At 33.6% G+C, this 21,093-nt stretch overlaps 1 long non-coding RNA gene across 1 annotated transcript in view; it reads left to right on the top strand.

Moving 5' to 3' along the window:
- LOC108692303 overlaps positions 1-21,093 on the top strand; it is a 32,942-nt gene that overhangs the window by 4,375 nt on the left and 7,474 nt on the right. Inside the window, exon 2 of the long non-coding RNA XR_001931965.1 lies at positions 9,028-9,097. This is a non-coding gene — a long non-coding RNA (uncharacterized LOC108692303). The remainder of the gene's footprint in view (positions 1-9,027; positions 9,098-21,093) is intronic.

The following is a 21,093-nucleotide window of genomic DNA, read 5'->3' as shown; positions in this document are numbered from 1 at the left end:
ATTCATATAAATATTTATTAAAATTTAATATATTTTTTCATAATAAATATATCTATATAAATGTTTCAAATTTTATTAAAAAAGAGATGTTTTTTTACTGTTTAAGATTATTGCAGATTAATAGTAATGTAATATTAATAATTAATGTATATTAGATATATGTTTATTAAATTAAATAATATATTAGTATTATATAATAAAAATTGAATGCATGCTTCTTGCTCAATCCACACAATTTGTATCGTTAAAAAATTCAAACATTAAACAATATTTATTCAATAATTTTGCTTACTTCGTCATATTACAGGTAATTATAACAGTATTGTAAATAAACATAATCTCATCTTCATAATAAGTGACATTAAATTGATAAATGTTTTTTGGCGAACAAATAATTTTTTGCCGGATGGAATAATCAAAATCTTTTAACTCGATTCTATTTTTCATAAATTATAAAGGGGACGATAACGCGATTAATTGCTTCTAAAATGTGGTATCGTGCATACGTAGTTCGAATTCGTGCGTGCGTAAAAGTCACAGGTCGTTTCCGCGGCTCGATAAAGTAGCCGATTAGACAGTCATTGAATGAGAAGGATACGAAATAACACCGCGTGTTCGCGGTTATCATTGCTCGCTAGGTCTGTTTGCTTTTTATCAAACGTCGCGCGCGATAATTTCTTCAAATTGCGAGAGCCACGGAGCCAAGTGACTACGCGTTTTTTTTTATACGCACTCGCGCGCACAGATGCAATCGCACTATTCTTTCTCGCTTCTGGCGTGACATAGCGGATTGATTGCGGATTGATCTGACGTGTATAGGAATGATTAATTATTGATACCTAATCTGATTTGAATGACTTAGACGAGCAAATAATTATTAGAAATTCCGAAACGGTATTAGCAGACGAGAGAGTATAACAGGTAAGCTCAGTTCAGGAAAACCATTGAAGGAGATAAAAATAAAAACGAGTAAATATCCATTGATATCAAGGTGGATTAATTTTAATCTTTGTTTTACTCACTTTTATTTCTTTCCAATTTTAACAAAGGAAGTCAAATTTTGATTTTAATGAAACTTTGTACATTTGTAGGTTACTCTCTGAAATTCTTTCAGTGAAAATAATACCACTAAGGAATGAAAAATTTGCACTCTTGAATAAGAGTGACAGATTTTCACTCTTTTTTTTTGGAATGAGATTCACTCTAAAAGAATAAACTTTTACTTCAGAAAAGAGTAAGTAAAAATCTGCTACTCTTATTCAAGAGTGCAAATTTGTCACTATTTTGGAATGAGATTTCACTTCAGAACAAGAAATTTAGAAAGTATAAATAGATGAAATGTCAGTTGTGGCCCGAAAATGATTTTGAAAGGTGAAATCACATAAGGAGTGTCTCTCAAAACCATTTTTGGATCGCAACTGACATTTTCTAAATTTATCTATTTATGTAATCTTTAGATACAAAGCATCATTAAAATCAAAATTTCGCAAGAAATTTCTGTTAGAAAAAAGTAAAGACTAAATCGAGATTAAAGTTAATCTATATTATTAGAAATAAACATAAGAAGGAAAAAAGAGAGGAGTAATAATATTATATTATCCAAAAGAAGTAAATATCCGCGTTAAAGAAGAAGAGATGCTCACGGACGCAAGAAATAGCTCGCGTAAAACTAGTCTAAGATCCATCTCTCTCCTCTCTTTCGCGTGTCATACAGATTTTTCCGCGGCGCCACATTATTGGCGATGGTCCAATCGAAGCGGCAGCTCCATGCCTCGTCTATTTTCGTTGATTCCGATCTTCTTGAAAAGCTAGCCCAACAAAACGAGTCGCGTTTGCCCTCGATGTTCCTTCCGCCAATGGCATTTGACGAACGCCGCCGCTTTGGCGGCCGTACGCGATTAATACCGCCATAAAGATGGCGATAATCGTGACGAATCGGCGTCACACATAACGAATATTGCGGATAATAAAAAGTATACTTTGCTCGCCTGATTTCGATAGTTCAAAACTACCAATACCCTGATATTTCTCGCTATATTCGCGATGAAAGCTTCTTTTTAAAGACAGAACAAGTTGCATGTATGTGTGTTCGCGCATATACGAATGGTAAACAGGATAAATCACTATATTTATGCCCACTAATATTTATTAAATGTCATTAAAATGGTACCGGCTACAAATATAGCCTTCTAGAAAAGAATTCAATGAATTCAAATGGTATTCGTTATGAAATTGATTATGCAATTTCAAACTATTCAGATAAAATCGGATTATATTAATTCTGTTAGTATTGAAAATTAAAAGCTTTCGATGAATTGAATTTTATGAAAGCATTTTATAAAATCATATTTTTTATTTATTTATAATTATGGATATTTTTATGTTGATGAAAAATTTAATTTAATCTCAAAATTTAATGTAGATTGAAAACATTTGTTACAAATGATTCTTAAACTTTTCATGAATCGCGTCGATATAAAATATCCTAATTTTAGGAACAATTCAAAAACTTGATGTTCTATCCGGTGTATTCTGATTTGTTCGCTCGTTTTCCATGTAATCAGATCCGGAATCATAAACCTTAATTTATAATTAAACTACAGAGAGAGAAGAAGAGAAAAGGGGAGAAAAAGAAGCAAGAAAAAAAAGATTAAAGGAAGCATTCTCCTCAAAAGAGGCGCTGGCTAGTCTGCAGCCAGTCTGAGAATCCATGTTTTTAATTCGCATATGTGACTCAAGCGTCTCCTTTTTCCTGTTCTCTCTTTCTCTCTCTGTCTTTCTGTTTACTTATTCATCTATTTATTTGAATTTTAAACTATTTTTTAGAAAGCTATCAGATATCTCGTCTTTCCTCCTCTCTACTTATCTACCTATCTTTTCCCGTTATTGTTCCTTTAAATAATTATAACTAAATTATAATTGAATTCTGTGATTATAACGCGAAATAAAATATAATAGATTATTTTATCTCACGATTTTATTAAAAATCAATCTATCCCTCTCTCTTTTTCTATTTCTCTTTCTCTTTCGGCACTGTCGCCCCGATCGCTCGTTGCACGCACCAATGCTTTTTCCTCTGTACAGCATGCGGCATGCAACAGGTATCCGCGCTGACGTCAGGATGAAGCGAGAGGGAGATACGCGACGTCCCGCCAACAAAGACGGCGATCACGGGGTGATCGGATCAGCGGCGCAGCGGCGCGGCGCGGCGCGGTGGAGGAAGTACAGGTCGAGAAAGAAAGAGAAAGAGAGAACGCATAGAGGATCACACATGCGAGACCCGGCCTGCACATGACTCGAAGCGTCGGACTGCATCCGCCGTCTCTTTCCGTCCCGCGATTGTCCTCCCTTCGTCTCTCGTCGCCACCCTGCCGACGAGCTCCGGGGCTTAACTCGAACCGAGTTGTGTCACCGCGCCGCGCTGTGTTACGAGGCTGTTATTCAACGCGCGCGCGAAAATATGCGACGGGCAGAGACGTATGTGTCAACGACGGTGCATGCTTATTGCGGAGGCTGATCGATCCGGAAAACTGAACCGAAAGTCGAACCGATCGTCGGCATTTTTACGCGTACACTGTTAGAAATGTAATCGCGAGCTTCCTTTACATGTAAATGAAGCTCGTGGAATTTCGTATATAATTAAAAGTAATGAATGATTTAACTGAAAATTAAGTTACAGCAGTTATTTAAATATAATGAACATGTACAGTAAATTTATAAAATTTAATGTAATGTCTTGAAATTAAGTTCAAATTGTGTAATTTGAAAGTTGATGAAATTTAAGATTTATTTCTAACAGTGTAGAGTCGAGATATCGACAGGTACTCGTAACTATCACTCGGAACGTAATTTTGCCTAATTTGTTTTGTTGTAACTTTTTATTATTAATTTTCAATACTTAATTATTAAGTGTGGGAAAAAGTTCGTGGCGTTTTTCCCATTAGATGGCATTAAAAAAACGCCACGAACTTTTTCCCATACCATAATATTATTTAAATGACACTCGTTGATCTTTTGAATTCCTCACGAATTTGTAATTATCACTCGAACGAAATTTCATTCATTTTAATTTGTTTTATAATTTTATATTATATTATTAATTTCACTTAAATACTTGCTGATCTTTTAAATTTCCCACGAATTTTTTAAATTAATCAAGAGATTTATTTTAAAAAGATTTTGCAATGACAGAAGATACATAGAAAATTCCTTCAAAAAATCGCCGGCAGGCAATTAAAATATTTTTTCTTACTACGGCATTACCTTGTACGGTGCATTTCTTGCATTTCTGTCGCGCGCGCGGTTATGTTTACAAATTCCTCCGGTCTTGTCCGGCAGTCAAACCCGCCGACATATCCGTTACTGTAATTCCGCGAACTGCTTTAACAACGTCATGAATCACGAAATGACTCCGTGCGCCGTAATATATGCGCGCAGAAACGAGAGATAACAGGCGCTGCCATTATTTTCGTATGCGATTACTATTCCGGACGTGACGCGGCTGTGCCGTGTGAGTCGCTTCCAAACGATAGTAATACATATCGATAACGACATAGAAAGTATGAGGGCAGCCGAATCACTTTAAGACTAAAAAAAATTATACAAGAAAAATATGACATTTAAATACAAGATGAATCTGGTTCCTCGCGATCAAAATTGATACAGTCGCAATAGAAACGATTATTTTAATTTTAAATAAGCAAATATCAATATAAGGATTGCTTTGATTATATGTACATAAGATATATATTTCATGCTTATCGAATCAATTTATTTCATGAATTCTTGGATGAAATCATAGTTCAATAAAAATGTCGTAGCAATAATCTTTGAGCACTTTGAGAAAGTTTCTCGAAAATTAATCTCGGAAATGTCGCTAATAAAAATTTATGTAAGTAATTAATATCGGCAAAGCAAAAACAGAGAGAGAGAACATCTTATTGAATATGATAATATCAAGTGTGAATGAAATAATTTATTAATTTTTTTCAATCAGATTTTTGATTAATATAGCCAAAAATAATTTTAGTTTTTTAAATATTTAGTAAGTATTAATATAAAAAACAAACATAATTATGTAACTGATTTATAATAAATAATTACTAAATATTTAGAAAATTATTTTTTAAGTAAACAAGAAAAATAGTTAAAAGAAACAATATAATATGTAACGTATAAAAAATTTAGTATCTTTATTCTCAAATCGAATGAAAAATGTTTCAACCCTTAATTGTTAAAATGAAAATTTAAGACCAATTATGAACTTTAACGTAAAAAATGAAAGTAAGACAAAAATTATCTTTGATTTACATTAACCAAACATTGAAATTATTTCATAATATTTGATAATTATTTTCAGATTCTTTTTTTAGTGTTCACTAGTAAATGTCGACTTGTGAAATATGTATAAATCTTGCAAAATCGATTCCCAGTTAGAAATGCAAGTTTAACGTTTGCCCTATCACAACAGACGAGAACAAGGAAGAGAACATGAAACGTTCACCTCCTCCCTTTCCGCTTATGAATGAGCGATGTAAATCTCTGTTTCGGAGCACAAGTTTAACAGTGCGTTCGCGTGAGAGAGCGACGATCTCGGGTGCATATCGGGGCGCGAGAGTAGGACGCGCGGGCTCTCGGAACAAAGCACATTTTGCGTGCAAGTACATGACTGCGTATATAAAATAGGGTACGGGCATGTACAGTAAGCGCAGCAGACCGTCCCGTCTCGTCGCGGCTCAGACCTTAATGACGTCATTATCTCTAATTAGAATTCCCACAGTGGTAACCGCCACACGGGGGACGCCCCGTTACACCTAGAGACCCTCGTGGATAGTATCGATGTTTTTCTTACTTGCTATAACGAAGTGTTGTGCATCTTTGCGTGTCCGATACTCCACTTCCGGTTAAAGTCAGGCTCGCTGATCTCGCTCCTATAATGCTGAGTAATCAGATAATTCCGAAACGACATGTATATATTATCATGCATATAATGTAATGGCATGGTACGTAGTCCATTATTGATTTTTTTAATTTGAATATTGCAAAAAATATTGTTGCTCGATTATCATAAGCCATATTATTGCGCGATATCGTTACTTTTAGCGGAGTACATATAGTTTTCTGTAATCTTTATTTTTAACATGTCATTAAAACTTACTCACTTTAAAGTTCGTCAAATTTAGCATTCACTATCTAGAGTTTGTGCACTGTAAAATTCATAATGTCAAATTATATTATATTTATAATTTGAGTTATTTTTAATTATTTTTAAAGACCGCCGCTATTCCTACTCAGTATATCAATTTGACTAAAACAATGGAATTAAACAATTTTACTCTAGAAAATATATAATCAAATTTGACTCAAATTTAATTTATTATTTGCTAAATGTATGTTAATATGGACGATATTTATTTTGAAGCTAACTACAGAAATAGATTGATTCCTATATTTTGTCACATAGAAATTAAAAATTGTTATTTAACTTAAGGAATTGAGTTGTCAATGCTCTTTTGATATCTAGCAGTGTGAAAGTTGAAATGTCGCTTTGCGAACTCTCTTTCTTTTTTTCTCTCTGTCTTTCTATCTGTCGTTAGATTATAGATCGTGAGTCGCTGAGCATAGTCCATGCGTGATAGCATGCCGGTAACAAGAATTGTGTATAGAATAAACTGCGGATGAGCAATCTAGTCTATGTGCGTCGCACGCTCATAGTTACATCACCGAACAAACTATCTCTCTTTTTCTCTTTCTTTTCTCTTTATCCTCTCTCTCTCTCTCTCTCTCTCTCTCTCTCTCTCTCTCTCTCTATCTTTCTGCAGAATGTAACGATAAAATGGATTATCGCGAAAAATATTCCTCTTCCGAACGCTTCGCCTTCCACTCTCTCGCCATGCGCACAAAAATTCGTCTACGAGTCGCCGTCGTCGCTGCTGTCGTCGTCGTGAAGGTCGCAAGGAAATTGATTTCGGTCGCGTTCCTTGGTTCTATCTCGTTCCACTAATTCGATCCATCCGATCCGATAACGGGTGTCGCAAGAAGGAAAAGACGTGGTTAAAGTCGGGCACGCAAGGAAAACCAGTAACGGGTATCGGGTATCACATAGTAACGAATCGAATATCTTCAAGAATCGCAACGCGTAATTCGATCCTAAATTTGAAATGCCAAGGGATTCGTTAAATTAAAATTAGATAAAATATTCAAATTTGTATAAACGATCCTATATGATTTCTATTAATGCAGTTTTATGTTTATAGGTAATAGGATTCCTATATAATTATGTTAAATATGTAAAATTAAATTATATCGCAACTTAGACAATTCAATCGAAAAAACAGTTTTGCCGAAGTATCTAAATTATAATTAATAAAAAATTTAGCTGAAACTACTACTTTGGCTAATTGTGTTTGGATCATTAAAATAGCTATGCAGAAGACTCAAAACTGGTTGCTGAAACTTTTCACAGCATTGTCATTAACCTTTAAATATCTTATAATTGATAATTGAAAAAGTTGAATGGAAAAAGTTATTTTCAGAGATCTGTATTTAGCTAAGTTTTTAGATACTTTAGCAAAATCGTTTTTTCTATATGCAGATTTAGCGATAAGATGTTTAAAAAATTGATACTTTTTATTTATAGCTGCTAGGTTGAGATTATACATCGATAAAAAAAAAGGAAATTAATTTTGCTACCTCATCTAGATTATTTGCAGAAAAACAGCTCGTTCTTAAATATTATCGCATTAAATATAATCGACTGCGCATAGACTAACGCCGGCGTGATATTTGCTCGCTTGGGTTTTTCACGGAACCGCGGATGACCAACGCAGTGGCGCGTCTCTCTTTTTATTATTCTCCGTATCGCCATTCCCGGGGTCGCCTGTCGTTGGCGTCGTTTCTCCGCCAACGTCACGCGACAACTATGTGCGCGACACACCATTCTTGGAGACGTGCGACCGGGATTGCAAAATGCCTTACGCTCGTAGTTTGCTGTCTGTAGCCGCGGCATATCTTACATCGACAAAATGTGCGTAGTTTCGTCGTTGCGTTAGTTTTTTTGAGCGATTCGATCATTTGACGTCGTCAAGAATATGTAACATAAGTCACGATTAAATAAATGAATAAAAAGTGTTAAGATTACCATGTATCTCTTAATTTTTTAAGTGAAAGTATTTTCGGTTAAAACTGATTTTGATATCAATAATATTTATATGCAAATTTATCAATAATTAACATTTAATATTAAAATTTATCAATAATTAACATAAACATTTAATTTCATAAATTGCGCGATCCGGTTTGTCGGACTTGAAACGCAATCGTAAATTGAAGTTGGAAATAACATTACAAATTGCATTGATCATCAATTTAATGACGAGAGATGCTAATAAGTACCTTAACTGCAAAGAATTATTATTGCAAAGAACTTATATTGCGAAAAATAATTAAATTTATAATTAATGTAATTTGTAATGTTATTTTCATCTTTAGTTCATTGCGTTTCAAGTCCGAATCGACGCGTAATTTATAAAACTGAAAAATAAATTTATAAATCTACATATGAATATGTACATATATTATTATATAGAAACATCAAGATATGCGTCTACCACAAAAATTCAATTCTTTCTTTTTATTTCATTTATTTTTATTGATCTAATTTCCACTTATAGTCTTAATTTATCTTTTGCTTATATGGGTCAAACTGAATAGTAATAGTTTCTTTCATATTACAATAATCAAAATAAGATGATAAATCTCTAAGGAAAAAATATGACAAGATTAGATTTTAGGGAGCCAATGTGTAAACGATGTGCAATTTTTTAATACAAATATATTAATTTAATAAATTTACATAAAATTTATTAAATTAATATATTAATATAACATTCTTTAAAAGCTACTTGTAAATTATTTAAATCTTTTAACATGTTAAAACATTCGTATCTCTGTATTTAGTTTATATATATATTTTTTATTATAATATGAATGAAATAAAATTAATCCGTACGTTATAATTTTCTACAGAGTCAAAGGAAGCTGCTGAGTAGGTTTCGCGGATATTCTTACCAGGTCCAAAGAATTATTCTACGAAAAGGTAATAGTTTCTAATATCCTGATCGCTAATCTTAAGGTACTTGTAAACAAGATATACGAAAGGCAGTCGCTATCTTCGCGAAAGAGTGCAATATGGGTTGCGAGAGACGTGACAAAATGCTGTTAAACATGATCGTACACGTCGGAAACATCTCGTGCTAGCTCGTTCCGTAATATTCTTCTTAACTTCTTCTGCAGACATTTTATCTCGAGATCTTTCGTCATTATCCGTGCTTTTGTGATCTTGTTTGCTCCTGCTTTGAATTATAATTACTTTGATTCTCGTGATGTCGAGTCATTGATGCTTCTCGAAAATATCTATGATCGATATCACAAGATGAGTCATCTTCTCTAGAACGCACATAAGAAATACATTTTTTTCTTCTTCCACGTATCTTTATCTTAGCCTTCCGGCGATGTGAAATTTTCATATTTTGTCTGCAACTTAAATTCTTCGAACTTCAGTACAGACTTTGTATTGATTCAGATAAAAATCTGAAAAAATTTTTATATACTTATATTTTATATGAAATACATACCTTAACAATGAGTTTTTACTATCACAAAAATCAGATTGTATTTTACTTATTTTTCAGATTCAAATTTATCTAACAAAATTCATAATAAAAAAATCAACTGTGCCTTTAAAGACCAATATTGCCAACGAAAGGTGAATAATCCTTAACTGGAGGTGAATAACCCTTAACTGTTTAATATGAAGAAGATTAAAAATTCTTGAGGAAGAAAGGTAGCTTTTTTTTTTATTTTTTTTTATTTTTTTAAATAAAAGAGTTTTAAATTCCAAGCGAAATATCTAATTGCAAATACGTAATTGCGCACTTCGGAGTATATTTTCTATACTTATATTCCCAATGTACGTCGTGGGAATAAAAGTTAATGACGGCGTGGTGCCGGGAATTGAGCACCTCTGACATGCTTAGACGCCGTCGCCGTTGCGGTTGGATCTTTAAACTTTAAAAGCCAACGCGCCGGTCGGGCCGCGTAGCTATTGACGGCTGGACCAGGGCCTCCCCTCTTCCCACCTCGTTCCGTCCCTCAGCCCCACCTCGACAATGTGAGAAGGCCCTTTCGAATTTTCTCCCCTCTACTTTCTCCACCTCCGCCTTTCTCATTCTTTCGTGTCGGCCTCTTTCTCGCTGTTCGCGGGCACTGTGAAGCTACCACCGAGTGGCCGCTTCCACCGCGATTATGCAAAACAATTATTGTGGAATGCGGTCAGCTGTTCCCAGACGCACGCTGACGTCACGCGCGTGCTCTCTCTCACCCGAGCACGTGCTCCCGCGTCTCCCTAGAAAAGAGCACGCATGCCGCACAAAAATGCACGCCTGATATCCTTAACTTCCGTTTTCTCTACTTTTTTCGACGCGGCATTAAATTGGATCTTGGCTTTTCCTATAAACCCATATTACGCATCGCGTAACATGAGTATATGAGAAGAGATGGCTGACCCAGTTTCACCATTGAAATATCTTTGAAAAATGCTACTTTAAATTTTATTAATCTTATGTGACGTGACATTCCGATGTAATACGCGAAAATAATGTATTGATGTTCCTTGTAACATCTTCGATATACGATAATTTGATATTGAATAACTCAATTCTAATGTAATACATCAAGGTAACTCTATATTGAGATATCTTCACCGAGATATCAATATGTTTGTTAGATATATGAATAACACAGTTACTTTTTCATTTTATTTTAACTTTTACAGAGACTGAAAAGTTAGTATTTGTAAGTATCAACAATTGCTTAGATAACAAAATATCGCGTCGTTCTTCTTTCGTAATATTTATTAATCAACAGCACGCCAGGAAGAACAAAATGTTTAATTAATTCACGATTCAGTCACGTGTTATTTGAGTTTACAAGAGATAAGGAGCATTTTGTACGTTCTTTTTTTGCTGGAATCGTTAGTCGTTTCCGTTTTCTCGCGAGATAATATGACCTCAGTGCCATATAAAGAGCTATCGGCATTATGTTGTAATCGTAATATATTACACCTTTTCGTAACACTCACTTGTGAACAAGACTGAACATGTAAACCGTTTTCAGGACAGTCAGCAACAAATACAGGAAGAATTCATTTTAAAGCTCCAAAAAATCTACAAATCAAACACAATGATTTGCACTGTTTGTTCTTACTTCAGTAAATGGAAATATAAAGTTGATCTGTGAAAGTTATATTCTCTAAATTTTAAAATTTTTTCAATGAATGTAATGGTAATGATTCTTCATAGAACTAATGCGTTTTAATGTTTATAAATCTTTTATCATATTAATTTTGTTTCATTTTTTTATATTTTACTTATCAAAATATCTTTTTTCTCTTTCATCAAATATAATTATTAATATTATGACATAATGTTGTAATTTATATAACGTTTAACAGTGACTATCGTATGTTATATAAATTATCCGAATCCAACTTTGAAAGTCAGAACGTGCCTTCGCTGTAATACCGTCGCTTTTATTTGCGATACTTCTGTTTTTTATTTGCGTACCATGTCTCGAAGCGTTCTGGCCTTGAAGTCTGATACACGTGCCGAAATTACACCAACTGCGTATTTATGCTCGACGAGCAATTTTACGATGGCAAATGCCTCGTTAACGATTCTTTGTTTTTCATAATAGGTTCTCTAATCCCAGCGTAAATAGATGGCTTACGAAATGCGATCGATAGTGAATCTTAATGCTTTTTGCCAAACAAATTTTTACTCTCTAAATTTCTTGGAGTCAAATCCCACTTCAAAAGAATAAAAAAACTGGCCACTATTGAAAGAGAGTGAAAATATTAGTACTCTTAAACAAGAGTGACAGATTTTTTTTTCTTTTTTTTTTTTTTTTTTTGAACGAGATTTGGAGATTTGGTGAGATTTCTCTTTTTAGAATGAGATTTCCAAGCAAAGGAAAGAAATCTCACTCTTTTTAAAGGAATTTTAAGCTCAGTATCAGTGATCAAAATAAATTTAACACGCTTTGTCGAATATTTTTAGTATCTCTCACAACTTCTCCCGTTGATAACAATTAATACAAAAAATAGCGTTATAAAAAACATTGTACAATAATAAAATATAATATCGATGTTTATTTTAATACGAAAGATAATAACGATAAATAATAGATTTTAGATGATACAAGAATTGATTTCAATGTGGCTTAAAATTCGAAAAACGGCTAAGAATATTTCTTACTGAATTTTTTTTATGTTCATGATTTACAATCTTAAATACGCGCATTACGTAAAATAGTCACCAGAAGAAGTACTTCTTTAAAGTTGAAAGTATTATTGGTTGACCTGATTTTCATTGGTGATTTAAATCCGTTCCATTTCAGAGAGATACCACAAATGTATTCTACGTGGCGAAAGGATCTCTAAAGAGACGCCGTATTTGCGTCGTGAGAACATCTGCGATGGATCTCTCACTCTTGCAGAGAGCCTTCGCGATTGGTCGCGAAAATCCACCTCTATTACGCAGTAGAGCCTCCATTGCTTCAACGATAGTAGAAATATTGGTCGGAGGTGGGTCTTTAAAAAATTAGCAAGGAACAGTCCGCGCGTGGGTTCGTTCAACTCTTTGTTTGTCTTTCTCGCACTCTCGTGAACGCACGAATATTTTCCTCCTCCTCTCTCCCATTCGCACAAATCTCTCCCTCCTCTATAGTTTCTCTAGTTCATTCTCCGACGTTCTGGGCGCGTCCACGTGCACACGGAACGCTTCGCCAAAGTGAGTCACTATTTTTCTATCTCTCTTTTCTTTTTTTTTTAATCTTGTTCAGCTAACTGGTTAACTTTCTTCCATGTCTATATCTGATTTTTTGTAAGATTTTATTCTTGTAGGCTTCTATTTTTTTTTTTTATGAAAAATCAAATATCTCACAACTGAGATAAAGAGAAAAATTTTTCTCCGTATAAGTCTCTTTCGTACGAAATTGTGTTAGAAATTATATATATCTATCTTTTAAAAGAAAATGAAAATAGCTAGAATTGCGGATATGCGCCTAGAAAAGTGTAAAATACATTCGCGCGGGAATATACCTCGTAATGCGTTTCTTCCTGGAACTGACGCCATGACCGGAAGGTTTCTATTTGAGTCATTGAATTCATGTGAAATTGGACACTGCTATATTTTGGGAAAACGTTTCAGTTTGACGTTTAGTGAGTGTGACTAACGCTCGGTTTCACCAGCAACAGATAGGGACGATTTGTGTATGTAATAATAAGTTCATTTCCTGTGACCGATAAGAGATAGAGCAGATGTGTTTAGCAGGCCAGCGATTTTATTATACGAACTCAAATCGAAGGGAGAAGACAGCATGCGGGTATACGTTTTGCGATTCGCGGGATATACGCGGGTGAATTTAACAAATGCGGAGCTCGAAAAATTAAAAACTCGGCAGGTAATGAGAAATCATTCCAACTACTAGTTGTTACAAGAAGATAATTTGTCAGTAACATTGCATTTTCAATTGCTGAGAATACAGAATAAGCAAAACGAATAACAACCACAAATAATAACAAATAAAAAGTGAACTAATATCTGTAAAGAATAAAAAATATTATCATATCATAAACGTAAATATATTTTTTACATCTTTTTAAATGATCTTTCTTTTTCTTTCTCTTTATCAAGAACAGGAAGAAATCATAAAATTGCGCGCGTTGCTTTGAAATTTTACCGTATATACATAGGAAATTATATAAATATAAGAGCATAAAATATGCATATTGATATATAACAGAAATGAGAGACAATTCTTAATTCAGATTACAATCATTGTAACTAGCTTTTGTTTAAATTGCTTTATTGCGACAGAGAATTTCTCGGACAGTTATTACTTTCCGGAGCATAGACGATAGTGGTCGTAACAATACGGTATCACTGTTGTTAAGATAACTGAGGACGACGCGGTTCCCACGTACCGCCATCCGTATATTGTTGCTTGAAACTTGCCCGTGTTGAATAACTGCAGGGGTACAGATCCTTTAACCGGCATTTTGCGCCCGGTGGATGCCGCCGGGGACTTTCATAGTCCGCGATCCTTTATATTGTTATTTACAGCGACTACTACTTACGGAGAATACGCTAACGATTAACTCACGCGGTTGCTTCAGCATTCACACGAATATTGGCCACGCGAATTCTAACGTGCTTGTCAGGTTCAGTTACCTGAAGTAACTAAACGCTACATTATTATGCGAAATCCATGCAATTTTGAAAAGGTTTAACTCTGCGCGTGTATGTGTGAAACTGACCTCTACATTCTAAAATTGATTCTCACGCTCTATCTCTTAATAGTGAATTTACAACGATTTACATGGTACATTGTTAGATATCAAAGAAGCAATGGAGTAACTCAGTCGCTTGAGTTAAAAATAATATTTTGTTATTTTTATATTTTCATGCTCAAAAATGTACAATTTATTCTGCAATTAATTTCGAAGTAAAGATTCATATTAACGTATGCACTTAGTAATGTGTTAAATTTGATACAAATTTAATGGTGTATATTATAGGTGTATAATCTCTGCAAAAAATTTGCAGAGACTCGAAATTTATACTTTCCGTATAAAAATAAATATTATATATATATATGAAACAGTTCAATATTTATATTTAACAATAAAATTTTATCTACAGTTTAAATGAAAATTTTCTCATTTATCTTAACAATTTTTTAAAAACATGTCTACTTCTTATTATAATAATTTTTGATGCAGATTCTAAATCGTCGCCAAATTTTTGTATTACTTTCAAATACAATATCGAAAAATGTAATATAATTTTTTTATTATTGTTTTATTTTGTTAAAAAATATACATAGAGGGAGATTTCTTTGAATTTAATAAATATAGTCATTAGAATAATCCAACCAAATCGATTCTTTAAATGAAGGAATGTATTCAAGCTTGATTAAATAAAATAGTTTTTATTCCAAATTAAATTGTTTCAATGAAATAAACGTAAATAAAAGTTCCGAGTTTAACTAAATCTTTCTCTCTGTGTACGTATAAAACATCCTCCATACATTTTTCTTGAGCTAACTTGTTTAATTCCATTGTTTTAATTCATTTAACAAAATATTGAGTAGGAACAGTGGCGATCAATAGAAAAGATTATAAATACCAAGCTTAAAGCTTAAGCTTAATAATTTAATCACGAATTTAACAGAACATTCGTCGTGTTTACTCAAATAGAAAAATTAATTAACCGATATTATATGTCGATTATAAAGCGATTGAAAAAAAATATAAATCGACAAATCATCGATGTGATTTATCTAAATCATGTTTTGAAGATAGCTGGGAAAAATAGAGACGGACACGACTATCATATGTATACAGTTTGTGGGCACATACAACTGTATGTGCACGTAATCAGTTCTCGGATCGATCAATCAGAGTCCTAGGGATCGTGGACCGGCACCGACGAATCATCAGGACACATATCTAGCCGTGATGTTGCTGTGTGTGACGCGAGGCAGCGTGGGAAACTCCTTCGGGACACACGCAGCGGTGCTCAACCGGCTCGAAATGTTGGCCGCGCGCCGGAAATTCGCATGACTCCTTCACTTTAATCCCTCACACGAACCTGCACGCCGCGCCGTCGAAGTTCGCACATTAATTTCGCGATTTTCTCCACGCGCGCGCGAAGTCGAGCGGAGATTAATTAAGAGCACGATAAAATACCGTTCCCGCGGTAAGAGATATCTCGTTCTTGCGGAAATTAGTAAATTATCTTGTTCGGAATGAATTAACTTTCGGACAAGAACTCTCCGCACTAAATGCATAAAGAAAATTAGAAGACTTGCGGTCTTCTATCTATTTATTCAAAAAACTTTCCGCTAATGAAACGCATTTGTGTACCGTTTAAAAATATTTCATCGTAATCTTGTTGTGAAGTCTTCTAAAAAGAAAAATAGATACGTTCATTATGGATTGAATATTAGATCAGAAAAAGTTAAGACAAGACGCGCTATCTTGAATGAGAATAATACTCTGGGATCCTTAAATGTGAATCAATAAGAAATCGTGGGGATGATGGGTCAATGTTTCGTGGAATGCGGGAAAATAATGGAGGTCAAGCTTCCTCGGGTTCGTACTCGCTGCTGACAGCCGCCGACGAGATGAGAGGTGGCGATGGTTGGTCAGAGAGACCGGACGTCGTAGGTATATCTTCTTCTCTCCTTGTTCCTCTCTCCTCTTCTCTGTTTCTGTCTCTCTTTTGCTCATTCTGTCGCTCTTACTCTCGCTCTCGCTTTATTTGGCGAGTTTTTGCCGTGTTTTACGAGCGGCTTAGCGGCGCTTTTTATAGCCGGCTCTCTTCACAATGCGCCATCACAGTGGGTTTTTTACAGACGTCCCGTAGTATCTAGGCGGCGGTGTATCGGATGTGTGGGTATTTTACATACGTGCCGTTATATAATGAGCAGTGTGTGCAAGCTATTGAAGCCTTTTCTGACACATCGCCGTCAGGTGAATCCGTTCGCGCTTCGTTCTTCGGTACCTTTCGGCACGTGATACCTAAACAGACGGAAAAAGTTACGGTTGCGATCTTTTCTTATTACGGGGGCAGAGAATGATTATAACTTGATAGAAGAGTATTTTATACTAAAGCTGAAAGTTTCAGAGTCAGAGGAAAATTTTGTAATAAAGTTTTGTAAATCTTCTTCTCAAATATGAAATTATAAAATAGCAGAAACAATATATAAAGTGAGATTTTAACGCTCTTTGTGTTTTAAAATTTATTATTTTTTATTATAATTAATTATAATTTTATTATAATTAATTATTTATTAATTTTTATTATAATTACAGTTTCTGGAAACGTTCAAAATTATTGAATAAATTGTTAATTATTGAATAAATTATTGAATAAGTTGAATTGAAAAACAGGAATACTTTTAGAATTTTTTTTCGGAAAATAAAAAAATCGTACGTTTCGCAAATTAGAATATTTAATTTTTTTAATGCATATTTAAAAATAAAATGCATATATTTATATTATTTTTGTTTATAAATTTAATTTGATATGCTCTTTTAAGAAATCATACAATATTCTGATATTCCGTTTCAATTAATATTTTAAGTAAGACACACACTGAAATATTACACAGGTATTTATAGGATATCCCAGGATACTTATCTCAATTTTAATGACGTTCGGATCGATTTAACATCATGGGAAATATGGACAGTCTGTGGCTATGTATACATATAATACATAAAATATACAAATATATTCCACATAATATAACTCCTTTAAATATTCCATATACTTTCGTAATATTATATTAATATAGGCGTCATTAACATTCATCAAATAATTATACTTGGTGAATGACGAGTAATCAAATTGACACGCCTTTCTCCGACACGCTCGAGAGGATTTCGTCGCGGGTTTCTGCAATATAGAAACGTAATTCACAGCATCTACATTTTTATACGTATATATGTGTGAGTATTTATTTATTCTGCTGCAGCATGTATATTTTTGTATGCGTAATTCATATATGGACGTGCATATAGATTTCGCTCTTTCTCTCTCACTCGTTCTCTCCCCATTCATATTCTCGCCATGAATGAACCACAGACTCCTCATTCTCGCTACATAGTAGACGCTTTTTCCCACACTTTAATACCACAATGGTCGTCCTTCAAAGATCGAGACTGCCTCGACGATCTTTTTTATATAGGTATCATAACGAATTTGCTCGTAAACTTGGAATTATTACGGAACATTGGTGTAAAAAAGTATCCAACACTGTTTTATTGTTAGCGATGTTCCGCAAAAATTATCTTCGTGTCATTAATAATTACTGTGTTGATAATAATTATAAGTTTTTTCGAAGAATTTGATTAGTGTAGTATATATACAAAAATTTAATTACAAGTTTGTGAGTATTTAATAAAATAGCTTTATATCTCATGAAAAAATAGATTTTCTATAAAAAACATATTATTATAAAATTATTATAAAATATATTCTTTTTATGAGAAAAGTAAGATATGAATAAGATAATATATTTACAAATATATCATTTTACTCTTGTCTCGCTTTTCATAAAAATAAATCGTGTTTCAAATAAAGTCTCATTTGTAAGAATTATTGTATTACTTTATTATTACGCATCTCATTGTGATTACTTCAGAAAATGAAAGCTATTCACAAATGATGAAAGATCTATTGTCCCTTTTATATTTCTTTAATGATTCCTTTTATATCCTGTTGCAAAGTGCATAAAAACGATTATATTATTATCTGACCACAAAGCATGATTGAATGGCGTGGACGGACTAAAATCATGTTCATCGATAATTCCATTGACTGTCGACACGTGGTTAACCACGCATAATTACGGAATATCTAAGAGCTTTATCTACTCGCGTGTTTCCTTCCTAAATTAATGTCACACATATTCGTACAATATACATAGCAAGTGGAAACACGTAAATTCATATGTAATTTTATTTATTACATTTACTTTATTTTCAATTTTTTATAATTTCATGTTTTAAGAGATATAGATAACTTTCGGTTAAAAACTTGACGATTTTTTTTCCTTGAACGCAAGAACCTTTTAACACTAGAAGTACCGAACAGTCAATGATCACTTCTGTTTCTTAGTTTAATATTATATTTTTTTATAGAACAAGTGTAAAGTTAGAATTTTGAAATTCTATCGTAATTAAATTTCAATATTCGATCGTAATTAAATTTCAATATATCCTTTATATTGGTGAAATATTTAGTTTTCAACATTTTATTTTCATAATTTTGATTTTTCATTCTTTTTTAGCTTTAGTTAGATTTAACTTGATAACGTAAAAATTGTATTTTTCTAGCTACGATTAATATCACTAAACTGACGTGAGTAACTTTTAAAATTACTGGAAAAATATTGTTATTGATTGGTAGATTTATTCAGAAAAATACAAATCAGATGATTCAGATAATCAGATTATTATAGTTAAATCAAGCATTCTAATCGAAACTAAAAATTTAATTGCGATAATTAGAATTTTAATATAATCAGAATTTGTTTTATTTGTACTTTTTATAAAGTCAATATACTTTTTCCTTGTATGAAACATCAATTTAGTGATTAATCATCGTAACATAAAAAAACACAATTATTATATTGTCAAAGAGTGAAATTAAATCAAAAGTTAAATAGAAATAGAAAAACTGAGTCATTAAAGTAATTTATTCGCTTGATCCTTTTAGTAAGTTGGAAACGTTGATACTTCTAGTGTTAATCGATTGCGCGATCGACGCTGCTTTTTTGGCAGTGTCATAATCGGGCCACGCACTCGCGTGTCAATAAATCTTACATACACACACTTACACGCACACAAGTCCCATTTCCGTCGTGACGTCATTTCTCTTTGCTAAATGCGTCTTAGATAGAGCCATAAAGTTTATATTCTACCTCCGAATAATAGACCTGCATTTTTTAGACGTCCTTAGACACGTGCTCAAGACGCCAGATGTTTATTGTGATTATTGTGTCGGATACTATGACACTCGGATATATAGACATTAAATTATTTTTCACGCTCGGTGCCTTAAAAACCTCGTTTAATACTTGATAGATCTTCGCACGCTGAAGAGAAGACCCCTCATAAGTAGATGCGTACACAAGTATGGTGCTCATTGTGCGTGCATGGTTTACAACGATATTCGAGGAATCGAAGGGGATTGGAGCCGGATGAGATCGAGACGGTCTTAAAGTGCGTGCGTGCTGCTTACATCTGAGTCGTGAATTAGTTTCGGCGCATTGCCCGCGTGTTCCAAATATCGACTCCTACCAATCTCGTAACCCTTTCCGGTTCGCCTACGACATGCTGATAAGTCAAGAGACAAAAGGTATAGCTCGATGGAGAATAAACTGCGAATTATTGTGAGTTTAAAGCGGTGAGTTTAAAGCACGTTAAAACGCACATGACTTTTATATCGGATTAATTGTTATCTTAAGCTTAAACGATCGTTTTTTTTTTTAACTTATAGATATCACGAGGGATCACGTCTATTCGTGACGTTGCAACCGTGATATCGACAATTGATACGATAATTTACTTGAACGACCGCTTTTTGATTGTCGATTTCGTTATCTAGCAAGGCATAACCGAATAATCGATAAAACGTTTGCGTCATAGCGCCACCTGCGCCGCGCATACACGAGTTGTTGCGTAAATACACGTATATTGCCTGTGCACATGTACATATGTAGATACATACGGAATTTGTCGTAAATTCACGCGCGCGTCGCGACTTGTGAAGCAGCATTGCGTAACGTGGAATGTGAACACGGAGTTCATTTGTCGTTCATAAAGACACGACGGAGATTAGAAACGGTCTTGTTAAATCAGAGTCTCTTTTAAGACTCCTTTATATACAATGGAAAGAGTTTAGTTGCATTAATTGGATTTCTGATTAAAAATGGACAAATCAGAATTTTCTAGTAGAAGATAATCGGAATTCTGATTGATCAGAATCTTCTGATTTGTCTATTTTCAACCAAACATTTTTTTCCACTGTTAGCCAAACTGTTTTTCCCGTGTTAATAAATTAATTAATCACAATATGAACAAATAATCGATTATGATTGGTCAATTTCCTACGATTTAAGATTCTACGACCGCTACGACTTCTAGTGTAGCCTCCGTATGGGACTCTTTAAACTCTGAATAAACTTTCTTAATTAACCTGATTCGTTAAATTAACTTTGTCAATTAAAGAAAGTGATACAACGCTAAAGATATATAGTAATACAGGTGATTTGCTCGCCTCTGTCACGTAAGCGATATTTAAACAACAGATTATCTTATCCTATTTTTGTCTTGATGTTTAAAAAGATATAAAGTAGTTTGCTCAAGTTATCCTCCTTCCATTCTACATTTTGTATTTTCGTATCTTATACATACATTCATGCATTTAAATAATCTTTTTTTGTATCGCAAATTTTGTA

This window comes from Atta colombica, unplaced genomic scaffold (assembly GCF_001594045.1).
Source record: "Atta colombica isolate Treedump-2 unplaced genomic scaffold, Acol1.0 scaffold107, whole genome shotgun sequence".
NCBI classification, from domain to species: Eukaryota; Metazoa; Arthropoda; class Insecta; order Hymenoptera; family Formicidae; genus Atta; species Atta colombica.
The sequence above is the reverse complement of the archived record's forward strand: the minus strand, read 5'-3'. Positions and strand labels throughout refer to the sequence as shown.